This window comes from Micromys minutus, assembly GCF_963924665.1.
Source record: "Micromys minutus genome assembly, chromosome: X".
NCBI lineage: Eukaryota > Metazoa > Chordata > Mammalia > Rodentia > Muridae > Micromys > Micromys minutus.
The window spans coordinates 107,993,363-108,018,083 of NC_137970.1; the positions used below are offsets into that span (position 1 = coordinate 107,993,363).

The following is a 24,721-nucleotide window of genomic DNA, read 5'->3' on the forward strand; positions in this document are numbered from 1 at the left end:
GTATGTTCTGAACATGTTGGGTACTGGAGAGGGAGGATGATAGTTTTGTGTTTAAGCTGATAAGAGAAAATTTTCTGTAGAAAATGTCCAAGGTATAATCATCATGACCTCTCTAGACTGTAGACTCTACACTGTAGACTCTCTATACTATAGTCTCAAGACTACAGACTGTATTGACTATAGATGCTTTAGAATATAAATTCTCTATACTACAGAGTCTTTATACTATAGACTCTCTATATTATACACTCTCTAGACTATAGGCTCTCTATGTTCATATCCAGGTCTCAGCATTCAGAACACCTTGCTTTGGTTTAGAGCTGTGTCATTATTTCTTGGCTGAATTTCCCTTTTTTTTCTTTAGATGTTGGCTAAATGTGTCAGGAGTATCCTAGAAATTCAATCCCTTTCTTCTTGAAACCTGTGTACTTGTTTTTCTGTAACTTTCTTTGTGACAGATGCAAAGAGAAAGGCTTACACTCCCCCCTAATGTTCTAAAACCAGAAACAAAGAGAAATGTAGTAGTTAGCATATAGCATAAATGTTTTGTTTATTGTAAGAAGGAGCAATTGTGGACTACCTAGGTTGCTCAACCAGTTGCTGCAAAGACTAATGAACTGAGTTCAATCCCTGAAACCCATATGGTGATTATCCTTGTGATCTCCATAGGTAAGCTTTCCCTCCCTCCCTCCCTCCCCCTCTCTCTCTCTCTCTCTCTCTCTCTCTCTCTCTATTTCTCTCTTTCTGTCTGTCTCTGTCTGTCTGTCTCTCTCTCTCTCTTTCTCTCTCTCTCTCTCTCACACACACACACACACACACACACAATGTCTTTTTTAAAGAAACAGGAATGCAAATGTGTTGGTGAAACAAAATAGAGCTTCTTAACATACATCAATGTATATGTCAGGATATAAGATAAGGTCATGTGAAATATGATAATGTCGAATATGAGGAGAGACATTGAAAATCAAATTATGTCTCAAAGCCACATTATTTGACTATGGCATGTAGAATTTATATTTGAGAAACTGACAGACAAAAAAGGGAGAAAGCAGTAAAAACAGGCCTTTGGGTTGACCTGATTATGTGGATTCATCTGCTTTTTCAGGCTTTCTCTGTTGCGTTGGGGCCACTGAATATTACCAGTCATGGATAAAGAAAATTCTGAAGCTGTTCGCACTACACCAAAACAGAACATGGAGGTGGTTCCCCCGAAAAAGTTGAAATTGCAGAAGCGCTCCAACAATATTCTGATCTACTTGATTGACCGGCAGCTGGGGAAGCCCAGAAATGATATGGATTTGTTAGAATGGGCTTGGTCACTAAAGTAAAGTGCTCCCTCTAGAATAGAGTGGCCATTGCAAAATTCATGTTTATGTCTACTCGAAATAAATGACTTAAAGAGAAGTAAAGTATAAGCCACTCAGATTTTTCAGTCATTAAACTAGCCTTCATTCCAACTGCTTTAGGTACATTGTGTGTTTCTTGACTTGGCCTTCTTGGGTTGGACTGTGGAGGATGTTGTATGCATCTTGATATTTCTTGTAGGATCTCAGCTGAAGTAAGGATAGGAGGTTGCATTGAATGTCATGTTTCTTCTGTTATTTGCCTTATATGTTATTGTTTATGCCGAAATCTCTGTCACATAACCAACCAATCAGTACTAAAGACACTTTCATTGTCCATTTTTTAGAGATATTGACTGCATCCCATTATAAAACCCAACTGACTGCCCTGGTGAAACGGTACACTTGGAGAGCAAAGAAGACCTGGGATGGGATTTTAGAATATATGCCATTTAAGGTTGATCCTTATTCCCAGAGATTCAGATTACAATGAATGGGAAAGTATTCCTTTGACTTAAGGACATAAAACTAATGTAGTCACTCCCAATCTAAAAGCTCTATTCACTAATGATTGTGCTTAGAAAATCATATCCACTTTGAGGAATTAAGAATGGGAATTGTGTAAGAAATTGGGCATAAACAAATGACAAATTGTGGAGACCTATACTTGAGCATCTGTATAAACTGTGACATTTTTGGAGGTCAAAGATGGGTGTCAGTGTTGTCACAGAACATTTCTATGTCCTTCTTTCTAAACTAACCGTCTATAATAATCAATTCTATGGCAGGTGTTGTCACAGAACCTTTTATGTCCCTATTTCTCAACTAGGAGTCTATAGTCATCAGTATTATGGCAAGAGTATCTTACTTGTCCGTTACAGGCAATGAGAGCATGGATAATGAATTTGCTCATGGTTTCTGGTGACAGCATGAACCACAGATATCCACATGGTCTCAACTCTCTGGTGAGAGTTACAAGTTGGTAAGGACTCAATTTTATGACTGTTGGGAGTTTGATTGTGCTCAAGGGAGTATACAGTGAACACAATTGGACGGTTTTTTTCTTATCCTTTTTTGTGAGGGGAAGCTACAAAAGTGGAAGGCAGACCTGAGAGTACTGGAAGGTGAGTGTAATTGAGATGCATTTTGTGAAATTCTCATATAATAAAACAATTGTTAGAAAAAAAATGACAAATCATAGATATATGTTTTCATTCATACATATATGTAGCAATAGTTGAAGAGAGGTCATCGTGATTTGGAGAAGGTATGTAGCAGAAGTGCAGACATGAGAAGTGTAGGAGAGAGGAGCTAAAATGATGTCATTATATTTTAATTAAAATTAAAAAATGGGAGGGTTTTAATGATGGCTCTTTGATTTAGAGCACTTGCTGTTTTTCCAGAGGACATGTGTTTGATTCACCCAGATCATGTGGTTGACAACTGCCTGTAACATTAGACCAAAAATATCTGAAAATCTCTTCTGGCCTCAGCACTCACACACAAACTTTCTCTCTCTCTCTCTCACTCTCTCTCTCTCTCTCTCTCTCTCTCTCTCTCTCTCTCTCTCTTCTCTCTCTCTCTCTCTCTCTCTCTCTCTCTCTCTCTCTCTCTCTCTCTCTCTTTCTTTCTCTCTCTCTTCCTCCCTGGAAATATGCTAGAAGATGACAATTTTACCTTCTTCCCTCCTAGCTTTCCAATGCCTGCCCCTTGTACCTGTACCCTCTCAAATTCACTCCTTTTTTAATCATTTATATGAATGAATAAATATCAATTATATATATATATATTAAATGTCAGAATAAATGACAGCAGGAAACCGAAAGCCACATACTGGATTGATTGATTGATTAGGCAAGTGTAAGCAATGAGAAAAGGAAAAGTTCTGAAGGTTCCAACATTAAAATGAAGACATATTGCAAGCATCACTCCCATTATGTAAAGTGACATTTGAAAGCTGAATGTGTGGTTGTGGACATTTTATTGCTATCATTTTAGAGGCTGAGTCAGGATGATACTGTGCTTCTAGCCAGCTTAACCCTTATAGTGAAAATATAACTTAGTAAAAAGAGTCCAAAATCTGGCAGTGGATGTCCACCCCTTTAATCCCAGCATTTGTGAGGCAGAAGCAGACAAATTTTTAAGTTTGAGGCTAGCTTTGTCTATAAGAATTATTTGCAGGACAGCCAGGGCTACACAGAGGAACCATGTCTCAAAACACAAAACAAATAAGAAAAAAAAAAAAAAAACAAAAGGAAAGGAAAAACAGGAAGAAAGGAGGGGAGGAGTCCCAGAAGCTTGTACTATTTTGCCCCCCCCCCCAAAGAGCACTTCTTCACCTCTTGCTAGCTCTTTCCCTGTTCCTACATCCCAGTGAGAGTCACCCTTTGCCCTCCTATCCTACTTCCTTCTGAATCCTTATTATGCCTCACAACTTTAACTCTCTGGTCATCTTCCATCCCTCCTCTTTATCTGTCTGGTCTCTAATTGTGCAGTGACTGAACACAAGTTCTAATCTATTCTCAGAGATGCATGTCATACCAGGGACAGTTTGTAGAACATACTAGAGTACTCTCATGCCTGTGACACTGGCTGGAGATGCTAAGTCAAAGACTCACTAGGAGGGAAAGGGGGAAGAGTTGAGGGTGAGAATATGAGAGAGGAAGGAGACAAATGAGAACCAGAGAACAGAGAACAAACCTCCTCCACCCCAAGTCTGTCCAGGACACAGAGATGGCATCTAATTTTATTTTCCAGATCACATCTATTTGTGTGTATGGTGGCACTACTACACAGGAGAACTGGAATGAGTCTCTCTAGAAGGATTAGAATTGAAAATGGTGCCAATTTTACAGGGTACTCATACCACACTGCCATGTTTAAAGCCCCCTCGGTACTGAGAAAACAAAAATGGTATTAGTCTTCAAATAGAGAAAGATGGGGGCTTTGTCAGTGATCAGTTCATGATGTGGAGTGAGGTGGCTTAGAAGGTGGTGAAGGAAATTAGAAGGGAACAACTGTGGGAATATTTATGTTCACAAACCATTCTGTACATGGCCTAAATATATCAGAATCCTAGTTGTAAAATTGTTCTGAAGTATAGTAAGGGACTGGTGAAAATCCAGGGAAGCAGATAAAGACAAAATTCAGATATGTTTCAACTGCATTAAAGTCTGTAATTATTTCTGCTTCTCTCACACAATGAATTGATTCTTTATATGCATTCCTGACTGTCCAGGAACTCAGATCTGTTGACCTCTTCCTCCCAAGCTGTGGGACTAAAGGTCTCAGCCACCATAGCTAGCCTCTGTAGTTTCAAAAAACTGTTTTGTTGTTGTTTTTAAAGATACAGTCTCATGTAGCCCATGAAGCCTATAGACCTGCTTAAGTATCCAAGGATGGCCTTGAAATTTGTTTCCACCTATTTATTGGATATTTTAAGTATTTGGATTTCAAATGTCATCCCCTTTTCTGGTTCCCTCCTCACCAGTTCCCCTCCCCAGGTTTCTCTGTGGATGCCCCCCACCTCTCCTATCTCACTTCCATGGCATTCAACTACACTAGAGTTTGAGCCTTCACAGGACCAAGAGCTTTTTCAACCATTGATGTCCAACAAGGCTATCCTCTAATACATGTGCTACTGGAGCAATGGTTCCCTGCATGTGTAATCTTTCTGGGTGGTTTATTCCCTGGGAAAACTCAGGAGTCCTGTTGGTTGATACTGTTGTCCTTCCTATTGGGTTGCAAACCACTTCAGCTTTTTCAGTCTTTTCTCTAAGTCCTCCATTATGGTTCCCATGCTCAGTCTGATGTTTAGTTGCAAGCATCCTCACCTGTCTGTAAGGTTCTTTCTGGCAGATCCTCTCAGGTGACATCCATATCAGGCTTCTGTCAGCATGAACTTCTTGCCATCAGCAATAGTGTCTGGGTTTGGTATCTGTATATGGGATGGATCCCAAGGTAGGGCAGTCTCTGAATGGCTTTCCTTCAGTCTCTGATAGACTTATTGTCCATGGATGTCCATTAGACAGGAGCCATTCTGTGTTAAAATTTGGAGAAGTGTGGGTTGCCCCATCCCCTGACCAGGAGCCTTACCTAACTTCTGGATATAGTCTCTACAGGCTGTTCCCCAACTTTGTTACATTTTTCAATTAAGTTTCTCCCTGTTGGGTCCAGTGAGCCTCTTGCATTCCTGGCATCTGTGAATTGCTGTTGGCTACCCCTAGGTCCCCACCTCCCATTGCTACACAGCTCTGTTAAACTTCTTGATCCTTTGTATATCATCCTAATTTTCTCCTCTCATACCTGACCCTGCCTTCCCTCTCTTCCTTCAAATTCTATCCCACCCTCTACCTCCAGTGAGTATTTTGTTCCCCCTTCTAAGAAGTACTGAAGCATCCACATTTTGGTCTTCCTTTGTTTCTACCTTTTAGATGTTGGTGTGCATCATTTATCTCACATGTTTGCTTAGATTGGCCTGGAACTTAGTGGACAAGTCCAGGAAGCCCTTGTACTTTCAAACCTCCTGCACCAACCTGCCAGATACCAGGAATTGTGTGCTTGAGCCTCTAGACCTGGATAGAAATTATTTTCTGTGGTTATGTTCCATACTGTCAGTATTGGTGAGGTGATTACAGAGCTCCGCTTTTTCCCCAAGTCCCGAGAGACAAATATGACTTTGTCTTTTGAGACTCGACTGTTCACATGGCCTGGGACCATCATTCCTTAGAGTATTCAAGGCTCTAGACAAAAACCCAGTAAATTTCGTGAGGTTTTCTGAGACAATGGCTTTTACAAAGCACTCTGTTCTAAACCCACAATCTACATTTTATTGAATCGTTTTCAAGGACAGAAAACCATGCCTTTGAGATATCACCAGTAAAAACAAGATGCCTGTTTCCAGCTGCCTATTGAGGGGTTGATCAGAGCTAACAGCAGAACTGTCAATTAATTGAAGTCGATTCCTAATCCACATTAACCCAAACTAGATCTTTTTATATTTTACTGTTTCTACTTCTACTGGATCCCTGCCAAGCCAGTCTTCCCTCCTACATTCTGTGTTTTGTTTATATTTTTCTCTGTGCTGGGGATGGAACTCAGGGTCATCACATGCTGTGAAAATGCTCTAACACTGAGCCATACTACTTGACACAGTGGAAAGGTTTGGGTCGTTGAGGCTACAAATGCTGAGCTGAAAATCAATTAATGGAGGGCTCAAAGAAAACAAAACAAAACAAGAGCAACAGCAACAAAAACTCTACAGTTTAGATGCTTAGGCTCATGTAAACCAAGGCTTCCTAGGAAGGAGTCCACATGATAGATAAGCTTGAAATACTACCTCTGGTAGGAAACAGAGGACAATAATGACCAATTTATGTTTAGACAACAACATGCTAAAATGGATCCCTTCAATGAGCCTAGTTGGGTAACTCTGATTATCCAGGGGACTCTATGAGTCATCAAAACTCATTGACACTGGATGTCCCGTATACCCCCAAGTAAAAAGTATTAAAATCTGATATGTGACTAGTTATTTATCAGAATGCTAATTTTGCATTGATTTTGTATAAGTATGTCCTTGATGTTAGAGGTTGGACCTTTTTTTAGGCCTTTATCTATGTCTTGTGCCTTCAGTAGCCTGTCTGTGAGTGTTTGGAGTTCTATGAGTCTGCCTCCTTGTGCTTGGTGTGTATGCTTGCAATGGCCTGTGTGTCTCTAAGATCCTGCTTGTGACTGCTTTGCATGTTTCAGCCTTTGTGTGCTGGTGTGTACCTGTGAGCCTGCTGGTATCTGCTTGTCTAGTGGCTTACTTAGAAACAATAAGGAATTATTATTATTATTATTATTATTATTATTATTATTATTATTATTATTATTACCATTGTTTTTACTTAATTAGGTTTGTGTGTGCAGAAGCTTAGTGTCCATTAGGACAGGGCAAAGGGATAGTGGCAGGGGAAGTTAAGACCTCACATCTGTATCCATAATTAGCAAGAAGAGAGGGCTCACTGGGAATCACACTAATAGTTGTAAACCACAAAGTCTGTCTGGATTCACATACTGCACTATGAAGGCCACACACAAAACAGCTACCAACTAGTGACTAAGCATTCAAATGACTGAATCATATGGGGGACATATCATACAAATCACCACACTATCTTGTATCTGCCTGTGACTCCTTGCAATTTCTTCAACTTTTCAGACTCACCTGACCTTCTTTCTTTTCTGGCACTGGAGTATGGACTCACATTTCTCTATCAGATACTGGAAACCAGTATACTTGTTTTTTTTTTTTTTTTTTTTCTATAAAATTGAACTCAGGGCATTTTATGAAATATATTTTATAGTAAATGACATGTTGCAAATGTACACACTGAGAGTTATGATCACACAGGCTAGCACCAAAATTGGTTTCACTTAGAAAATATTGTTTTTCAGTCACAGACTGGGGAAGAGGGGTGAGATTCTGTGAGGATATGTGTGGGTGTTATGGGTGTGTGAGTGAGTGTGTGTGTATGTGTGTGTTTGCTGTAGATAGAAGTTAGGGCTTTGCACATGCTCTGCAAGCACTCTATCACTGAGTTGTTAAGACACAGGCCATTGATTTTTATTGCTGTTCTTGGAGATTTTATTTTCTTTTTATTTTAAGACAAGAGCTTTCTATACAGTCCAACCTTAACTTCACATTTTAAGATGCTCAGACTGACCTTAAATTAAGGTTTCTCCTGTTTTAGTCTCCCATGTGCTTTTATTAGCACACCTGATGAGAATCATGAGTATTTCTCATCTATGACTTTTTTTTACACAAGTGGACTGCTATAGAAAGTGTCTCAACAAAAGCTATGATACAGGAGAGAACTCATAGCACATAGGGACATCCAAATCCTTGGGGCTATAAGAGACATTTATATAACTACCCTCTTTATCATAGAATTTGCAGCAAGATTTTTTTAACTCTCTTGGCATTAGCATGGCAGAAAATTATACATTACAACCTCAACTCTTTGCAAGAGCATTAACTTATTCCAGAAAATTTCTGTGAACTCTAGAAGATAGAGACCTATTAAACCTTGAGAGATTACTAGTAATATCATAGGACAGATACAAGATAGAAAAGATGGTCATTAAGTAACCATTATTCTTGTACATAGTCAGAAGCAAGGATATGATTTTTAATGTAATGCTTGAGAGGGTAATATTGTTAACTGTCAACCTGGCATAGCCTAGAGTCACTTAAAAAAAGAAATCTCACTTGGGGAATTGCCTCCATTATATTTTCTAGAGGATATATCTTTGAGGATTGTCTTGATTATTAATTGATGATGGAGGTCTTAGCCTGTGGATGTGTGGGATGCCTGGGCTATATAAAAATGTTTGTGAGTGAGCCAGCAAGTACCACTCCTCTGTTGTTCATGCTTTCAGGGTTTTTCCTTATATCCTGCCCTGCCATCACTTGCACTAGCTCCCACTCCCACTCAATTAGCTTCAACTTAAAAAATAGATTTCTGGTCCAATTACCTTGTGCATAGTAAGCTTGGCCTTCCTATATTAAACAACACCCAAGGCAATGTCCAACAGACATACATACCTACTGGCCAATCTCACCTAGGCAATCTTACACCCTAGGCTGCCTCTTCCTATATAGCTCTGCTGTGAGTCAAATGGACAATAAAAACTAAACAGCATACCCTCCAAGTAGCTTTCCAACTAGAAATATATATTGCAACAGGAAGGGCTATGAGTAATATGCCAGGAATAAAGGACAGTTACTAAGTTCTGCTATGTGTCAGATGAGATCCTACATGTCCTGAAATTTAACCCTCACCAGAGATTAGAAATAAGGCAGTGTTGTGTGATTCCCCTTGGGATAATGGGAAAGGAGCATTAAACCAATTCATACAATGCCACATGATAAATGGTTATTATTGTATTTATGTTCATCTTCTGGATGAAAGATATACAAATCATGCAATGATGCTGTGATAAGAAAAACAACCTTAATTAAGAAGCCAGCTGAACTAGAAAAGAGCGACTTCTTTTTCAAAGTCTGCCATACACCTTCAATACTGTGAAAGATTTTTAAAAAAAGTAATTGTTTTGATTTTAAGTTTATTTAAATTTTGTCAGCAAGTATGACTGTGCACCATATGCATGCCTGGAGAACATGGAGTGTAGCAGAGAGTATTATAACCTCTGAAACTGGAGTTACACATGGTTGTGAGCCATTTTATGGGTGTGGTACACACACCCAGGTCTTCTGAATGAACAACAAGTGCTCATAACCACTGCGCCAGCTCTCCAGACCCAAAAGGCTTTTGTAAACATGGGAGTTTTAAAGAATTTAGATCAACTGGGTCAAAGTCTTACGTTGCAGGTCATGGCCACAATGAGGGCTATGTTGGTTAGATTTCAGATAGATTTTAAAATGTGTTTGCAACTTAGAAATCATTCTTGTGAGTATAGATGGCCTTCTGTTCTAGTCTCCTGCTGCTGTGTTAAATTATACCCACAAAAAGCAACTTGGGTAGGAGAGGTCATGTTTGGCTTACACATACAGGATGCATTATCTTGATAATCAGCAGTATTTTACGGTTTCTGCCTGAGACACCTTCCATGTCACTCTGCCTTGGCTTTCCTTCATGGTGTACTTTAAATCATATTGATGAAATAAATTCTTTCTCCCCAAAGTTGCATTGGTGGTAATGTGTACCACACAGGCTGATAAGACACTGGAACATTGTGTGGGGGTCCCTAGCTCACAAGTAGCCTCTGATCAAAAGAATGAGGTGAAAGGATTTGTTGTCTTTAGATATTGTGGCTTCCGGGTTGGTCTCTTATATAGAAGGATATTAGGGGAGACTCAAAACTAGAGAGTTTGTTAATGGTTATTCAGGAGAATTATATATGGTTTTCACTCATTCTTCTGGAGTGCTCATGAACTTCAAAACACAAGATTAATGTTACTTTACCAGGAGTGAGGCCTGAACTTCTTGAAAAAGAGTCCCTGTCTGGGGTCCATGGGAACACTCAAGCTGAGATGTGCAATAACAGGTACTACTATTCCATAGTGCCCACAGAGCAGGGCAAATGGAACAAGAAAACAGATTCTCCCTTTCCTCAATGTCCACTTCAGTATCCACGGGGAGTCAGCAGTGAGCAAGTGCCTAACTTACAGAAAAGATAGGTTCAGGGCATTTGACAATGGGATGGACACTTTGGCAATCAGAATTCATATTTCTTCACATGATGGAGCTACTGGCGACAGGTAGATCATGAGTACCTCAGATAGAGCTCATGTCATTTGAGAAACTTAATGTGGATCTGAATAATTTTCAGTAATCTTAACTATATTTTACTTTAAGGAAGGCCCATTAAATGTTAAGCAGAATGCCTTTGGCTACCATATGATAGAGAACAGCTGGAGGTATTGAGGAGAGGAACCTATTTCTGAACCTTTGGTTGTGACATCTCGAAGATCCAGAGAACCATAGCAGAGAGAGAAGAGTCACATTGTGCATTCATCATATTTACCCACAGTGAAAATATCTACCCAAAGTGAGACATGAAGACTGTATGTCCTTAGGCCTTTTCTTCATATAGAGGGAAAAGAGGATAGTAACCTGTTCATTTTATGAATGTGACATGCTTTTTCCAAAGTTCTACTTTTCATCTCATTTACCTCTGAACAATTGGTAGAAGTTGCAAGGAGCATGCAGTATGGGGGACAAACAAATATAAGCAACTGCCACATCCATCGTTACCCACCCCATTCTTGTTATCAGGGAAAATGTAAAGCACTGTTCTTTTGGTCATTCACCGACTGACATTTTTATTCATTCCTTCCTTCTTCCCTGAGTTGGGAGTGAGGAACTGTTACTTCTCTTCACCAAATATAAGCAAATATCTGTGTTCTTCAAAGTTGGGGTAAGCAGCATGATGGTAGCTGAATAGATAATTCATTCCTTGGCAGTCAATCTTTTTTCTTATGGTTAAGCTGATCAATAGAAATGTAACTACCCAATCAATATGTACTCAACTTGCTGAAGTGCCCCAAAGAATTTTTTCTCATATGGAGACAATAAATCACCTCCCACATTTCTAATTTTAAGAGGTGGACAATTTCTGAATTTATAATGTGGCTCATAAAGTTACAGGGACTTGATGCCAAGACAGATAACATGAATTCACAATGTAAGACACACATAAACAAAGGAGAAAGCTAATTCATGAATAATAGTCCTCAGATGTTGACATGTGCTTACAAATGCTAGTGCAACTGTAAACAAATAAATAAAGGAGTAAGGAAATAAATTATTCAAATAATATAATATAATATCAAATGAAAGTAACTATTTCCATTTAATTGTGACTGTCTAAAATCCCTTAGCAACCTCTGTATGTCACTCACTGCATAAGATTTATTTAAACATTCCCAAAATATATTAAGTAGAGCTACTGAGGATTGTCTTCATATCAACATATACTGATACAAACAAAGATATACTACAATATTCATATTTAGTCTAAGCACAATCCCTTTGAGGTCCATTTATATGTTTTCTTATACCACAGCTTTCTGGAACGTTGAACTGTGTTTAGGACTTGGGCTTTTGTGGAGAAGAGTGGGTGGATTATAGGTAGTTTAAGGGCTCTTGATCTTCTTCCTTGCCATCAAAGGACTGCAGTGATACATGCTTCAAAAAAAAGGTTGGAGATTCAGAGGCTCTTAGGTTACCAGCAGAAGAGGACATAAGCCTAGAGACAAGGCAGGAGTCTGGAGAGGAAAGGCTAAATGTCAGCAAGAGGTGAGAAACTCAGGGAGAGCATGTGAGGCTAAGAACAGTAGGCTTGGGTTGTTAATGTCAGGCTACATGAAGACATAAAGCTATTGGGGAGTGTAGAAGACAGGGAGGAGGTTAGAAATACAGTCACCAGGCTGGGCTGGTGGGGTAAGTGGAGGCTAGTAAGGAGTGGGAATCTGAGGGGCATCTCACAGTAAAGGGTAGTAAGCTCAGAGAAAGCTGAAGCTTGCTTAGATGGAATGCTCAAAGAGCAGATTGTAGGCTAGAGAAAGATAAAAGCCATTGTTATAAAAAGATAAGATGGAAGGACGTGGGAAACAGATGAGATAAGAAGGGGAGGAACCCTGGAATCTAGGTGAGAGTGAGAGAAACAAGATGTCAGGCAGGAGAATATAGGCTCAATGATGAGCAAGAGAGTATATTTTTTTTTTATTTTTAATTTTTTTATTTATTTACTTGTATCCCAAACACTGCTCATAAGTCACTTCAATACAGAGTCCCTCTCCCACCATCTCCCCTTTCCTCTTACAGGGGGGAAGGCTCCGTGGGAATCCACCCACACTAGTACATCTAATCTAATCTCATCAGGATTAGGCCCATCCTTTTTAATTGAGGTCAGACAAGGTAACCTTCTAAGGAAACAGATTCTAGTCAGACAACAGCTTTAGGTACAGTCCCTTATGCAGTTGTTGAGGGATCCACGTGTAGACTAAGAATCTGCAACATATGTGCGTGGGGATGGGGATTGGATCAGCCTGTGCATGCTCTTTGGTAAGAGCTCTCAGGAGTCCAGATTAGTAGACTCTATTGGTCGTCCTGTGGAGTTCCTTTTCCCTTTTGGACGTTCTTTTTGTTTACCCATTTATATACTACCTAAACTTGCCTCTCCAAAGTACACATATTCTCTGAACAATAATTCAATACAATTTTGTGTACTAAATTCAAGGTTACTAATTCATTTAACAGTATAAAATTGAACCATGGTTATAAAACCATGGTATTATTTCAAGACTTCTTTATTTGAGTTAGTCCCTTAGACATTTCAAATACTTTCACATTTTTCATATGATTCCAACCTTCAGTAGTCTCTGACATTTTATTACCTATAAGTTTTAGTTAAGGTTTTATTGCTCTGAAGAGACACTATGAACAAGTCATTTCTTGTAAAGGCAAACATTTAATTAGGGCTGGTTAACAGTCTGAGAGGTTCAGTCCATTTCCTCATGGTAAGAAGCATGGGATCATGTGGCATGACAGACATGGTGTTGGCAGAGATGATTATTCTACTGCTTGATACAAAGGGAGCCAAGGGAGCCCTCTCATTCTGCATTGGGTGGAGCCACAGCATTGGATCATCAAAGCACACACTGATAGTGAAACACTACCTTGAATAAAGCCACAACTACTTCAACAAGGTGACAGTTAATATTCACACTCCCTAGTCACTCTGTTCTACTCTCTATCATATAGGCATATTCAAAAACATGAGCTGCATCATTGATGTGAACAGTATTCGGGTGTGAATTCAAAGTAACTATTTGGCTGAGTGAGATCTGTGTTTGTGTAATTTCTGCAGGAATTGTTGGATCCAAACTCCTTGATCCTTAAATGCCTTAAAAATTATTACCACCTGTGTGATACCTATAAATAATTAATTTCCCTGTAGGACTAGGTAAAGACTCAGTTAATTCTGGAACACAACAATTTTATGTCCTCAGAAATCACGTATCAGAATATTTCTTCTTAGTAAAATGGTCTATTCTTATGTCCATTGATATCCTATCTCCAGCTAGCCAGAATCTGCAATCCCTTCGGTTCTTGACTCTAAAGCCAGAGGTACAAGGCCATTGCTCCCAAATGATTCTGTTTCCTGGGCCTGGTACTTGTCTCCCTTATTCTATTAAGTAATTCCCTGTTTATTATTAGCTGTCTTGGCCTTTTCTGTCTAATTTTCAACTGAAGGATCTGAATGCTCAATTACAGAGTTCTGGGATTTAAGGCATGTGTCATCATTCCTCGACCAAATCATATTTTTTTTTTAAAGTAGAACTGGCTCATTCCCAGGCTTACCTAGAACTTAGAAATTTACCAATTTGTCTTCTGAGAGTTGGGATAAAAGGCACATACTACCATTTGGACCTAGTATCAAAGGTACAAAGAGAACTCAAGAAGCTATAGTGCCAGGGAAATATTTGTGATCTCCCGAAAACCAGACAGGATTGATATGATGCAACTCACAGCTAGGTCCTTATTCAAGCTATCTCATGACCACATTTACAATTGTAAGGCAGGATAGTTTGTATTGTACTGCAACCCCAAAAATCTACTGGAATAATGTTTTATAGAAAGCATCGATTAGAATGGATGGGTACAAACATCTACTTGGAATACTACTGTGGCCTTTAACATAATTGGTTGATGCTGGGAGTCATATCATAAACTTAATATCTGCTTCCCTCTGCATTGACAGTTTTGAGGCAAACACTGACTTTGTAACCAGGTTTGTTGGGGAAATAATCCAGAACTGCTGGTCTTGTTTTTATATAAAACCTTGAAACTCTCATCATATTTGGAGTAGTCTAGTGATTGGAGCTATGCTCTGTTTGATACGGGTTGCTGAGCTACCTCAACCAGTAAGCCATTATACTAAATCTCTGCCTACTTACATATATAGAAAGATTCACTGTGAAAGTGTTGGTCCTCTAGAGAAGCCTGGCAAATGCAGGATGTAAGTAAAAGAAAGAGATCATTTGCAAGTCCACTTGGTCAAACTTAGGTATTCATCCATCTGATAAATATCTTCTGAAATGAAATCATGATACACTATGTTGTCCCCTACTTTTAATGTGTTTTAGGACACGAAAACCACATTTTTCTGAGGTCAAGTTTGTGATTTCCAACAAGATTTCCTTTTTTGTCCACTTGAAAATACCTAGAAAGCCAAAAGATCTACACAAGATGGACACACGTGTGAGATAGTGACTGGTTGAATTTTTTTAATTGGTTGGTGACCAAGAACACGTGACAGGAAGACATACTTTAATCCAGGATACACCTTCAGCTGGAGGCCTATATAAGTCCATGGAAGCAGGAAGGAGTGCCTATTTGTCAGCTTGTCCTCAGCTTGTTCACAAGTCTGTCCATACACGGGTACTGGCACCAGCTGTTCCAGTTTCCAGCATCTAGATTAGACCAGCTGTACCAATCTGTGTTCCAATACTCAAAACTACAATTCTTTTGGACTTTTCATCCTCAGCTTGCCATTGTGAGTGTACAGGACTGCAAACCATAAGTACATCCAAAAATTCTTTTTTTGACATACATATAGAGAAAATTTACTTCATAATTTTATTTTTATTGGATATTTTATTCATTTAACTTTCATCTATATGTTCTTTCCTGGTTTCCTCTACACAAACCTTCATTCCATCTACATCAAGTTGTTTTTATGAGAGTTCTACCTCACCACCCTAAGGTTTCCCTACACAAGGTCATTGAGTCTATACTGGACCAAGGGCTTCCCCTTAAATCAATAGTTAGGTCATGTTCTGCTACATGCAGCAGGAACCTTGGTTTCTTCCTCCATATTTGCTCTTTGGTGGGTGGTTTATTCCCTTGGAGCTCTGGACAGTCAGGCTGGTTGGTATTATTGTTCTTACAACGGGGTTGCAAACTTCTTCAACTCTTTTAGGACATTCCATAACTCCTCCAATGGGGTCCCAGTACTCAGTCTGATGGCTGGCTATAAGCATCTGTGTTGGTTTCAGAAAGGCTCTGTCCTTACTTCTAAGTAGGTCTTCTAAGTTCCTTCTTCTAAGTTAGAATGAAGCTTCCATAATTCCTTCTTCATCTCCAAACGGTCTGTGAATTTTATTGTGGTTTCATAAATTTATTTAATAATCACAAGCTTAACTTATGCTATAGGCATGAATTTAGAAGTTCATAAAAATCCCTATACAGTTTTTGTGGGACTTTCCTTTAGTTGTTTGGAATGGAATTCTAAGCCCCATAATTAGAGTTTTTATGGTATTTCTGTTGTATCTAAAGAGACAGGGTGGGAGCCACCCCTTGCCTTGGCCTTGGAATGCTTAAGAACATTTTCCTGTGGGTCCTATCATTCCTAAGGAAGGAGGAAAAGGCTACACAAGGCTAAGTCAACAATGATTAGCACAATGCTTGAGCAGTATAGGAGAAAAAAATTTGTGAAGCCAGGTGTCGAAACAACATTTTAAAATACTGTTCCTTGTGGAGTTGATCTGCCACACCTGTGGGCAGTACATTTAGATTTCGAGTTGACCACTGGTGAGAGAGGGCAATTTTTTGATCTGAGAATGTCAGTTTCTTGTGGAGTCTGATAGTGTGACTAAGGGATGGTTTTCAAAGTTATGTCACTATTTGCTCAGAATAGAGGTGGATGACTGGAACATGTAGCAAAGTGCCAATGACCAGACCCTGACCCGACATGGGAATTCTTCTTTCTTATTGGTTCTTCTTTTCCTTTCTTATTACATACTCTTTATTTTGATATTTATAATGGTATGCTCTTCCTCCACCTTGCTCCCTTCCAACTCTCTGAAACCCAGTGTTTTGGCATTTTCCTATATTGGGGAAACATGTTCTCCCTAACCAAATACCTCTTCTCAAATTAATGCCAGACACTGCTAGGTTCAGCTACATATGCAACTGTAACCATAGTTTTCTCAATGTGTTCTCAATGACCAGTGTTATAGTACCTGGTGGTTGTGTAGGGTTTGGTTGGTTGATCACATTGTTTTCCCATGCAGTTGCAACCTTTTTCAGCTCCTTCAGGCTTTTCTTTAGCACCTTCATTGGGGTCCCCAAGTTCACTCTGATGGTTAGATGCTAACATGCTCAGCTGTATGCATTTAACTCTGGCAGAGACCCAGAGGAGGCATCTCTATATGTTTCTTGCTTATAAGCACTTTGTGCATCAGCAATAGAGCTAGGGATTGGTGGCTTCATATGGGGTGGATCCCCATTTAAAGAAGCCTCTGAATGATTTTTCTTTATTCCCTATTCCTCTATTTTACCTTGTATTTCCTATCTAAAGTGTTTTGTTCTTTCTACTAAACAGGATTGAGGTTTGGCATTTTGGCCTTCCTTCTTCTTTGCACATCATAAGGTCTGTCAATTGTTTCTGGGGTACTCAAAGTTTTCTGTGGTTAGTATTTGTTTCACAGTGAGTGCATTCCATGTGTGTGTTTTTTTGAGTGGGGTACTAACGATATTATCTCGACCCATACGTTTGCCTAGGTGTTTCATAAAGTCATTGTTTCTAATTTATAAATGTACCATTCATCCTTTATCCATTATTTGTTTTTTAAACATCTGGGTTCTTTCCAGCTTCTAGCTATCATAAATAAGGCTGCTAGAACATGGTGGACCATGTGTGCTTGTCATATGTTGGAACATCTTTGGGCTATATGTCTAGGAGTGGAATAGCTGGGTTTTCAGGTATCACAATGTTCAGTTTTCTGCGAAACCACCAGACTGTTTTACAGAATGGTTGTACCAGCTTACAATCCCACCAACACTCAAGAATTTTTCATTTCTCTCCACATTCTTGCCAGCATCTTCTGTCACCTGATTTTTGACCTTAGCCATTCTCATTAAAATAAGGTGTATTTTCAGGGTTGTTTAGATTTAAATTTCCCTGGTAACTAGTCATATTTATAATTTCTTTGGGTGATTCATTGATATTTGGAATTTCTCAGCTGAGAATTCTTTGTTGGGCTCTGTATACCATTTTTATATATAAATATTTGATTCTCTGGAGTCTAACTTCCTGAGTTCTTTGTATATGTTGTATATTAGCCCTCCATCAGTTGCAGGAGAATCAAACATCCTTCCTCAATCTGTTGTTGGACATTTTGTATTCTTGATAATATGCTTAGCTTCCAGAAACTTTCCAATTTTATGAGGTCCCAATTGTTGTTTCTTGATCTTAGAGTATAATCTATTTTTTTCGGTTGAGAAAACTTTCCCCTGTGCCTACATGTTTTAAGCTCTTCTCCACTTTGTTTTCTAAAAATTCTTCCTTATGCAGCTGAATGGCAAGGGCATTGATCTTAAGAGATAGATAGGATTGTTGTGACTGATTTTATTGTCTTACCATAGTATTCTAATTGTTGTTGTTGTAGATGTTGTTAGTTGAAAATCATAAATATCAAAATATAAATTATTTAAAAACTGAATATGTTATGTGGTATGGTATTAATTAGGAAGTATCCAGCAGCTATGCGTTATGGCAATACAAAGAAAGAGAATCTTTGGCCTATATTATGTCAAGTATTTTTAATTTTTGCAATCAAGAGTTAGAGACAAAAGATAAAGATTATGAGACCAGATTGAAGTATAATTGTCTTCTGCAAAAATGAGTTGTCCTTTAACTTCCTGTAAATCTTCATGGGAGGAATGATTTACCACTTCTCTGGGATAGAAGAGAGGCTAGATGTTGATCTGGACACCTTGTATGTGTTTTAATAAGTGATGCGTACAGAATGATGCCTTCACAAATCCAGAGTGTATTTTTTTCAAGTGGTTTCTAATTGGTGAAAAGGTGCAAGCAATTTTAATCTCCTATCTTACAGCTTTTTTTATTAATTTTCAGAGTGCAACTATCCATCCAAACAACTTCACTTTTGTTCCAATACTACATGTTGTGTCTCATGATGATGATGTGATTTCTCCATTTGTATTATTTCTTTTCTTGTTTTTTTCTGTCTTTCATTCCATCTTCCTTTCTTAAACATTTGTTTTCACTATTTGCTTTTAAAATTTAAAATAAGATTTTTGTCTCATTTCATCAACCTTTACCACCATCAGGATCTATCCAGGATCCATGAACTATGTGGATACAATTCTAGGTAACTGGGTGCTATTGTCAGTGTGCTGAGAGTGAAACCCTCTCTTAGCATTTATCTATAATATTTGAGAAAATGGATGGGATCCCATACCAAAAGGACACAACAGATTGTAGCATTGCAAAAAAATAATCACACCAGATTCTGTATCCACCATTACAAAGATTAACCTCTTGTACTCTATAAGTCTCCACAGCAAGAGGTTTCATCATCCCACAAGTTTCTTTTCATTCACTCTCTTCATTCAAAACAAACCCCACATGACCTACTGCTCCTGTAGAAACCCACCAGTCCCACCAACAAATCCTCTTCCACATTCTCTTCTAAAGTTGATGAATGAAACCATGTAACTGTATATTGTTTATAAAGTAAATCAGAGGCAAGCTAACATACACAGTTCCTAAGAGTTTACTTAATGAGAGCATCTTCTAAACTCTAAGAGCCTGGGGTGAGATATTTAAACATGTCTTCTAACTATGGGGGCCTACATGTGGAAACATATGTCTTATGAAATCATAGACTCAGAAGTTCTGAACATATCAGGCCTAGCTTTATTAAAGGAGATCCCAGAGTAATGAAGCTTTTCTTTGCTGATCCCACCTTCATCAGAGCCCTTAAAGTTGTGAATCCCTGATCTCCAGAGAATATTTTATGCCTTCTGGTGTCTACCATTTAAGTTCTGCCTGTCCGCTGAGTTTGAGTATTCTCAAGAACTTTAATCTCTACCACTGAATACCTAGTTTAGCCAGATGTTGATTTTTCTCCCAACAGTGCAGGAACTTAAAGAGTCCCCAGGCCATTTTTGAAGCCTGCATAGACATGGAAGAATCCACAGGTGCATTCCAGCCAGGGAGGTGTAATCCCCAGCCTTTCCCTGTGGAGTCCAGCCAGCCTGTCTCTGGTCAGAGCTCAGAGATGCTTGCCTGGAAACCAACAGTGATGGCATCTGCATACTCTAGCACACCTGAGATAACCTGTACTCTGAACTCGACAGCACACCCAGGAAAAACGGGAGAGCCAAGTGAGACTTCCTCTGTGAATCAGATAGCTATGTCTCTTCAGCAGAAAAAATGCCCGGAAGACCCTCAGCTTAGGGAGCTCAACAACACACCAAAGATATGCCAACCTCATTCCCAGAATAAAGCTGTCCTTGAAGCTAGGGAATCTCTCTACATTGAAGAACACTGGATGAGGACAGTCAACTTTGACAAGACTCTTGTGATCCAAAATACAGCCTTGAATGAGAGTCAGAGGATTCCCTTTGGTAATCATCATTCTGCTCTCTCTGGAAGCCATGCAGACCAGAATTCAAATGTAGATCGCTCCCTGGACTATTTTTCTGAACAGAGTTCTTTTAGGTATCAGCAGAGGGATTTAGTAGCTAATAATAGATTCAATGCAGATCTGATGATAATTTCTAATGAATATCAGGCTTTTTATGAGCCTCCGGTGAGAGATAACCATGACCACATGAAGCTCTACTACCAGAAGTCATCCTTCCGTGGCCAGAATGTCTACAGAGGTCAGGATATCCTGGTCTGTGGTGAGCACTTTCTCTCTGGGTATCAGTTATCAGGACACAGATGTGATCAGGTATTGATGGTCAGTCACTGGGTGACAAATCCAATTGGTATCCAGACTTTCTATGGTTTTCAAATGCCAAACACCAGTTTTGGCCCAAATTTTCATGGGTCTAAGAGGGCAACATCCAATGCAGAAGAAAATATGACTCGGCATCCACAGAATTATCCCAGTTCTAAAGTGTCCTGCAACTTGCATCAGATGAGGTCCTCTGATCCAAATGTCTACCCATGTCTGAATGGAACACCAAATGTTGAAAAAAGGCTGGATCCTCAGGTGAATTCATTTTGTAATCAAGACCACATAGCTTGGGATCCAGAGACAAGTATCAGTTCTAAAGAGTTATTCTCCTTGGATCAGATGAGAACCTCTGTGGATCCAAATATCCACCCAAGACTGAATGGAACACCTAATGTTGAAAAAAGCCATGAATCTCAAATAATTTCACATATTGTTCAAGACCACCTAGCTTGGCATCCAGAGACAAACCCCAGTTCTGACGTTTTTTTCTCCTTGGATCGCATGAGAATCTCTGTGGATCCAAATATCCATCCAAGTCTGAATGGAAAACCTAATGTTGAAAAAAGCATTGACCCTCAGGTGACTTCACTTAGTAAGGAAAACCACCTAGCTTGTCACCCAGAGACAAGTCCCAGTCCTGAAGAGACATTCTCCTTGGATGAGATAATAGCTCTTCCTGATTCTAATGCTTCCCTAAATCTGAATGGAACTACCAGTATTGAAGAAAGCCAAAATGCTCAGGTGACTTCACTTAGTAAGGAAGACCACCTAGCTTGTCACCCAGAGAAAAGTCCCAGTCCTGAAGAGACATTCTCCTTGGATGAGATAATAGCCTTTCCTGATTCTAATGCTTCCCTAAATCTTAATGGAAGTACCAGTATTGAAGAAAGCCAAAATGCTCAGGTGACTTCACTTAGTAACCCAGCCAACCAAGCTTGTCACCCAGAGACAAGTCCCAGTTCTGAAGAGTCTTTTTTCTTGGATGAGATAATAGTCTTTCTTGATTCTGATGCTTCCTCCAGTTTGAATGGATCCCCCAATGTTGAAGAAAACCTTTATCCTCAGGTGACCTCACTTAGTAACCCAGCCCACCTACATTGTCACCCAGAGACAAGTCCCAGTTCTGAAGTGTCTTTCTTTTTGGATGACATAATTGCCTTTCTTGATTCTGATGCTTCCCGAAGTTTGCATGGAACACCCAAAGTTGAAGAAAGCCTTGATCCTCAAGTGACTTCACTTAGTAACCAAGTCAACCTGGCTTGGCACCCAGAGACACGTCCCCTTTCTGAAGAGTCTTTCTTCTTGGATGACATAATGGCCTTTCTTGATTCTGATGCTTCCCCAAGTGTGAATGGAACACCTGATGTGGAAGAAAGACTTGATCCTCATTTGACTTCATGTCCTATACAAGAACACTTAGCTTGGCATCCAGAGAGAAGTCCGAGTTCTGAAGAGTCATTCTCCTTGGATCATTTGGGAACCTCTCTTGATCCTAATGTCTACCCAAGTAGCAATGAAACACCCAATGTTGTGCAAAGCCTTGATCATCATGTGACTTTACTTAGTAACCAAGCCCCATATGTAGGTGAATTCTCAAATCTTTCAAGTTACACTTCATTTCAAAGGCAACCTCAGGCAAGCTCTTCAGCTTCTGATTTGGTTCAAGGAAAGGGTCCAGAGTTGAACGCAGAACTGCAGACACTGAGCCCTTTCTCTCCAATCAACCCTCAACCTTTGAAGCGCTACTCATGTTCCTACCCAGATTGTGGGAAATCTTACACAAAGGCTCACCACCTCAAAGAGCACATGAAGAGACACACTGGAAAAAGGACTTATGAGTGCAATGTGCCTGGCTGCAAATGGACATTCTACCGTTCAACAGATCTAAACAGACACATAAAAAAGCACAGTGGTGAGAAGCCCCATGCTTGTCCCCTCTGCAACAAAAGATATTCCATAACCTGTTACCTCAAGCAGCATCTGAAGTCTCACTCCCAAGCATCATTCACCAGTACAAACTGACTGTTCAAAAAATATCTTCCCTGAAATTGATTTATTGTTTCTATGGACACCTCTGTCAACAAGTAGATTTTACTGTTGCCTGAAGATTACAAACAAATGAACAAACAAACTAACATTTAGAATTTGAAAGTGGACCATGTGATCCTCACATCTATTTATTTGCATAGGGAAATCTCAACTGATCCCTTGTCAATACCAGATTTTTAAATCTAAGTTCCATACACTCTATACTGAACTTTTCCTCTTTAATTTAATGTAAGTTGGATACCTATCCCACCTCCTCCATGAGCTGCAGATGCAAGACCCTTCACTAAAGAGTTTGCTTTCAAGAGCTCAATGTATGTTCCCAAGATGATGAATGCTGATATGGACGCAGTTTATGCTGAAAATCAGGTGGAACTGAAAGAAAGACTCAACTTCTCAATCAGGAGTTTGAACTACAACACAAACTTGAAAATCTTTCAGCAAGAGTAGATGCAGTTGAGGAAGTAAACCTGAAGCTAAAATCAGAAAATCAAGTTCTTGGACAATATACAGATAACCTCATGTCTGCTTCCAGTGTTTTTCAAACATCTAAAACGAAAAGCAAAACATAGTAAAGGGCTCACCTCACTGTCTTCTATGGATTGCTGCTTTTGTTCTTTCTACATAATATTGGATATGATCCAAAAGTTAGAGTATCTTTGTTTGCTTTGCTGAGTATTTATAAAGACAATGTCAGATCTTGGTAATACTAAAGAGTAAAAGGAGCATCTCTGAACTAACGTTCTATGTATATATTAGTTTATGAAAATGTGCACATGAAGAGACTTTATATTAAAATTACAGATATTTTTGAAAATTTAAGAAGAATCTTTAGCCAATTTTTTACATATATATATATATATATATATATATATATATATATATATATATATATATATATATATATATACACACACACACATATTTTGTAGCACTGTGTTTTATCAAAAGCCTAACTAGTTAAATGTACAAGAAAATAACCATGTTGTGAAAAAGGGACCAAAATCATGTACTGAATGCAGAGCTTCTGTACCTTGTGCACCCACTTTTGCCTCTACATCTGCCTCTGCCTTCCCATCTTTGTCAGGAGAAGAACTACAGAGTTATCTCCTACAGAGTAACCTGACTCTAAGTATTGACACTATACCAAACTATGATACTTTCTTATCTATTGCTTGCCATTTGAGATTTTTACTCATAAGAGAGGATTGCTGATATCATTTTAATCAACTGAAGATACATTGAAGCTATAAATAATGAAGGGCTTTCTGTGAAATGTAAACTGTCACATCCGGAAGCTAAAACCGTTTTGCTGATGACATGATAGTTTACGTAAGTGATCCCACAAATTCCACCAGAGAACTACTACAGCTGATAAACATTCAGCAAAGTGGCTGGATATTGAATTACTTCAAACAAATCAGTAGCCTTCCTGTATTCAAAGGACAAACATGTGGAGAAAGAAATTAGGAAAAAGATATCGTCTACAATAGTCACAAAAACGATGAAATACCTTGGTGTGCCTCCAACTAAGTAAGTGAAGGACCTGTATGACAAGAACTTCAAACCTCTAAAGAAGGATATCAAGGAAAGTCTCAGAAAATGGAAAGATCTCCCATGCTCAAGGAATGGAAGGATCAACATTCTAAAAATAACCATCTTACCGAAAGCAATCTACAGATTTAATGATATCCCCATCAAAATTCTAATGTAGTTCTTTATTGAGTTAAAAAGAGAAATGTGCGATTTCACCTGGAATAACAAAAGACTTAGAAAAGCGAAATCCATCCTCAAAAACAAGAAAACATCTGCGAGAATCACTATCCCTGACCTCAAGCTATAGTACAAGGCAATTCTGATGAAAACTGTGTGGGACTGGTACAGAAATAGGCACATGGATCAATGGAATAGAATAGAAGACCCCGTAATGAGGCCCCATATATAGGGTCACCTGATTTTTGACCAAGGACCTTTAAATATTCAATGGAAAAATGACAGCTTATTCAACAAATGGTATTGGTCCAACTGGCACTCAGCA

At 39.0% G+C, this 24,721-nt stretch overlaps 1 pseudogene across 1 annotated transcript; it reads left to right on the forward strand.

Moving 5' to 3' along the window:
* Positions 1 to 23,010: 23,010 nt before the first annotated feature.
* LOC308415185 (short coiled-coil protein-like) lies at positions 23,011 to 23,255 on the forward strand (annotated as a pseudogene). Its single transcript has one exon. The product of its transcript is annotated as a short coiled-coil protein-like (transcript).
* The last annotated feature ends 1,466 nt before the right edge of the window (positions 23,256 to 24,721 follow it).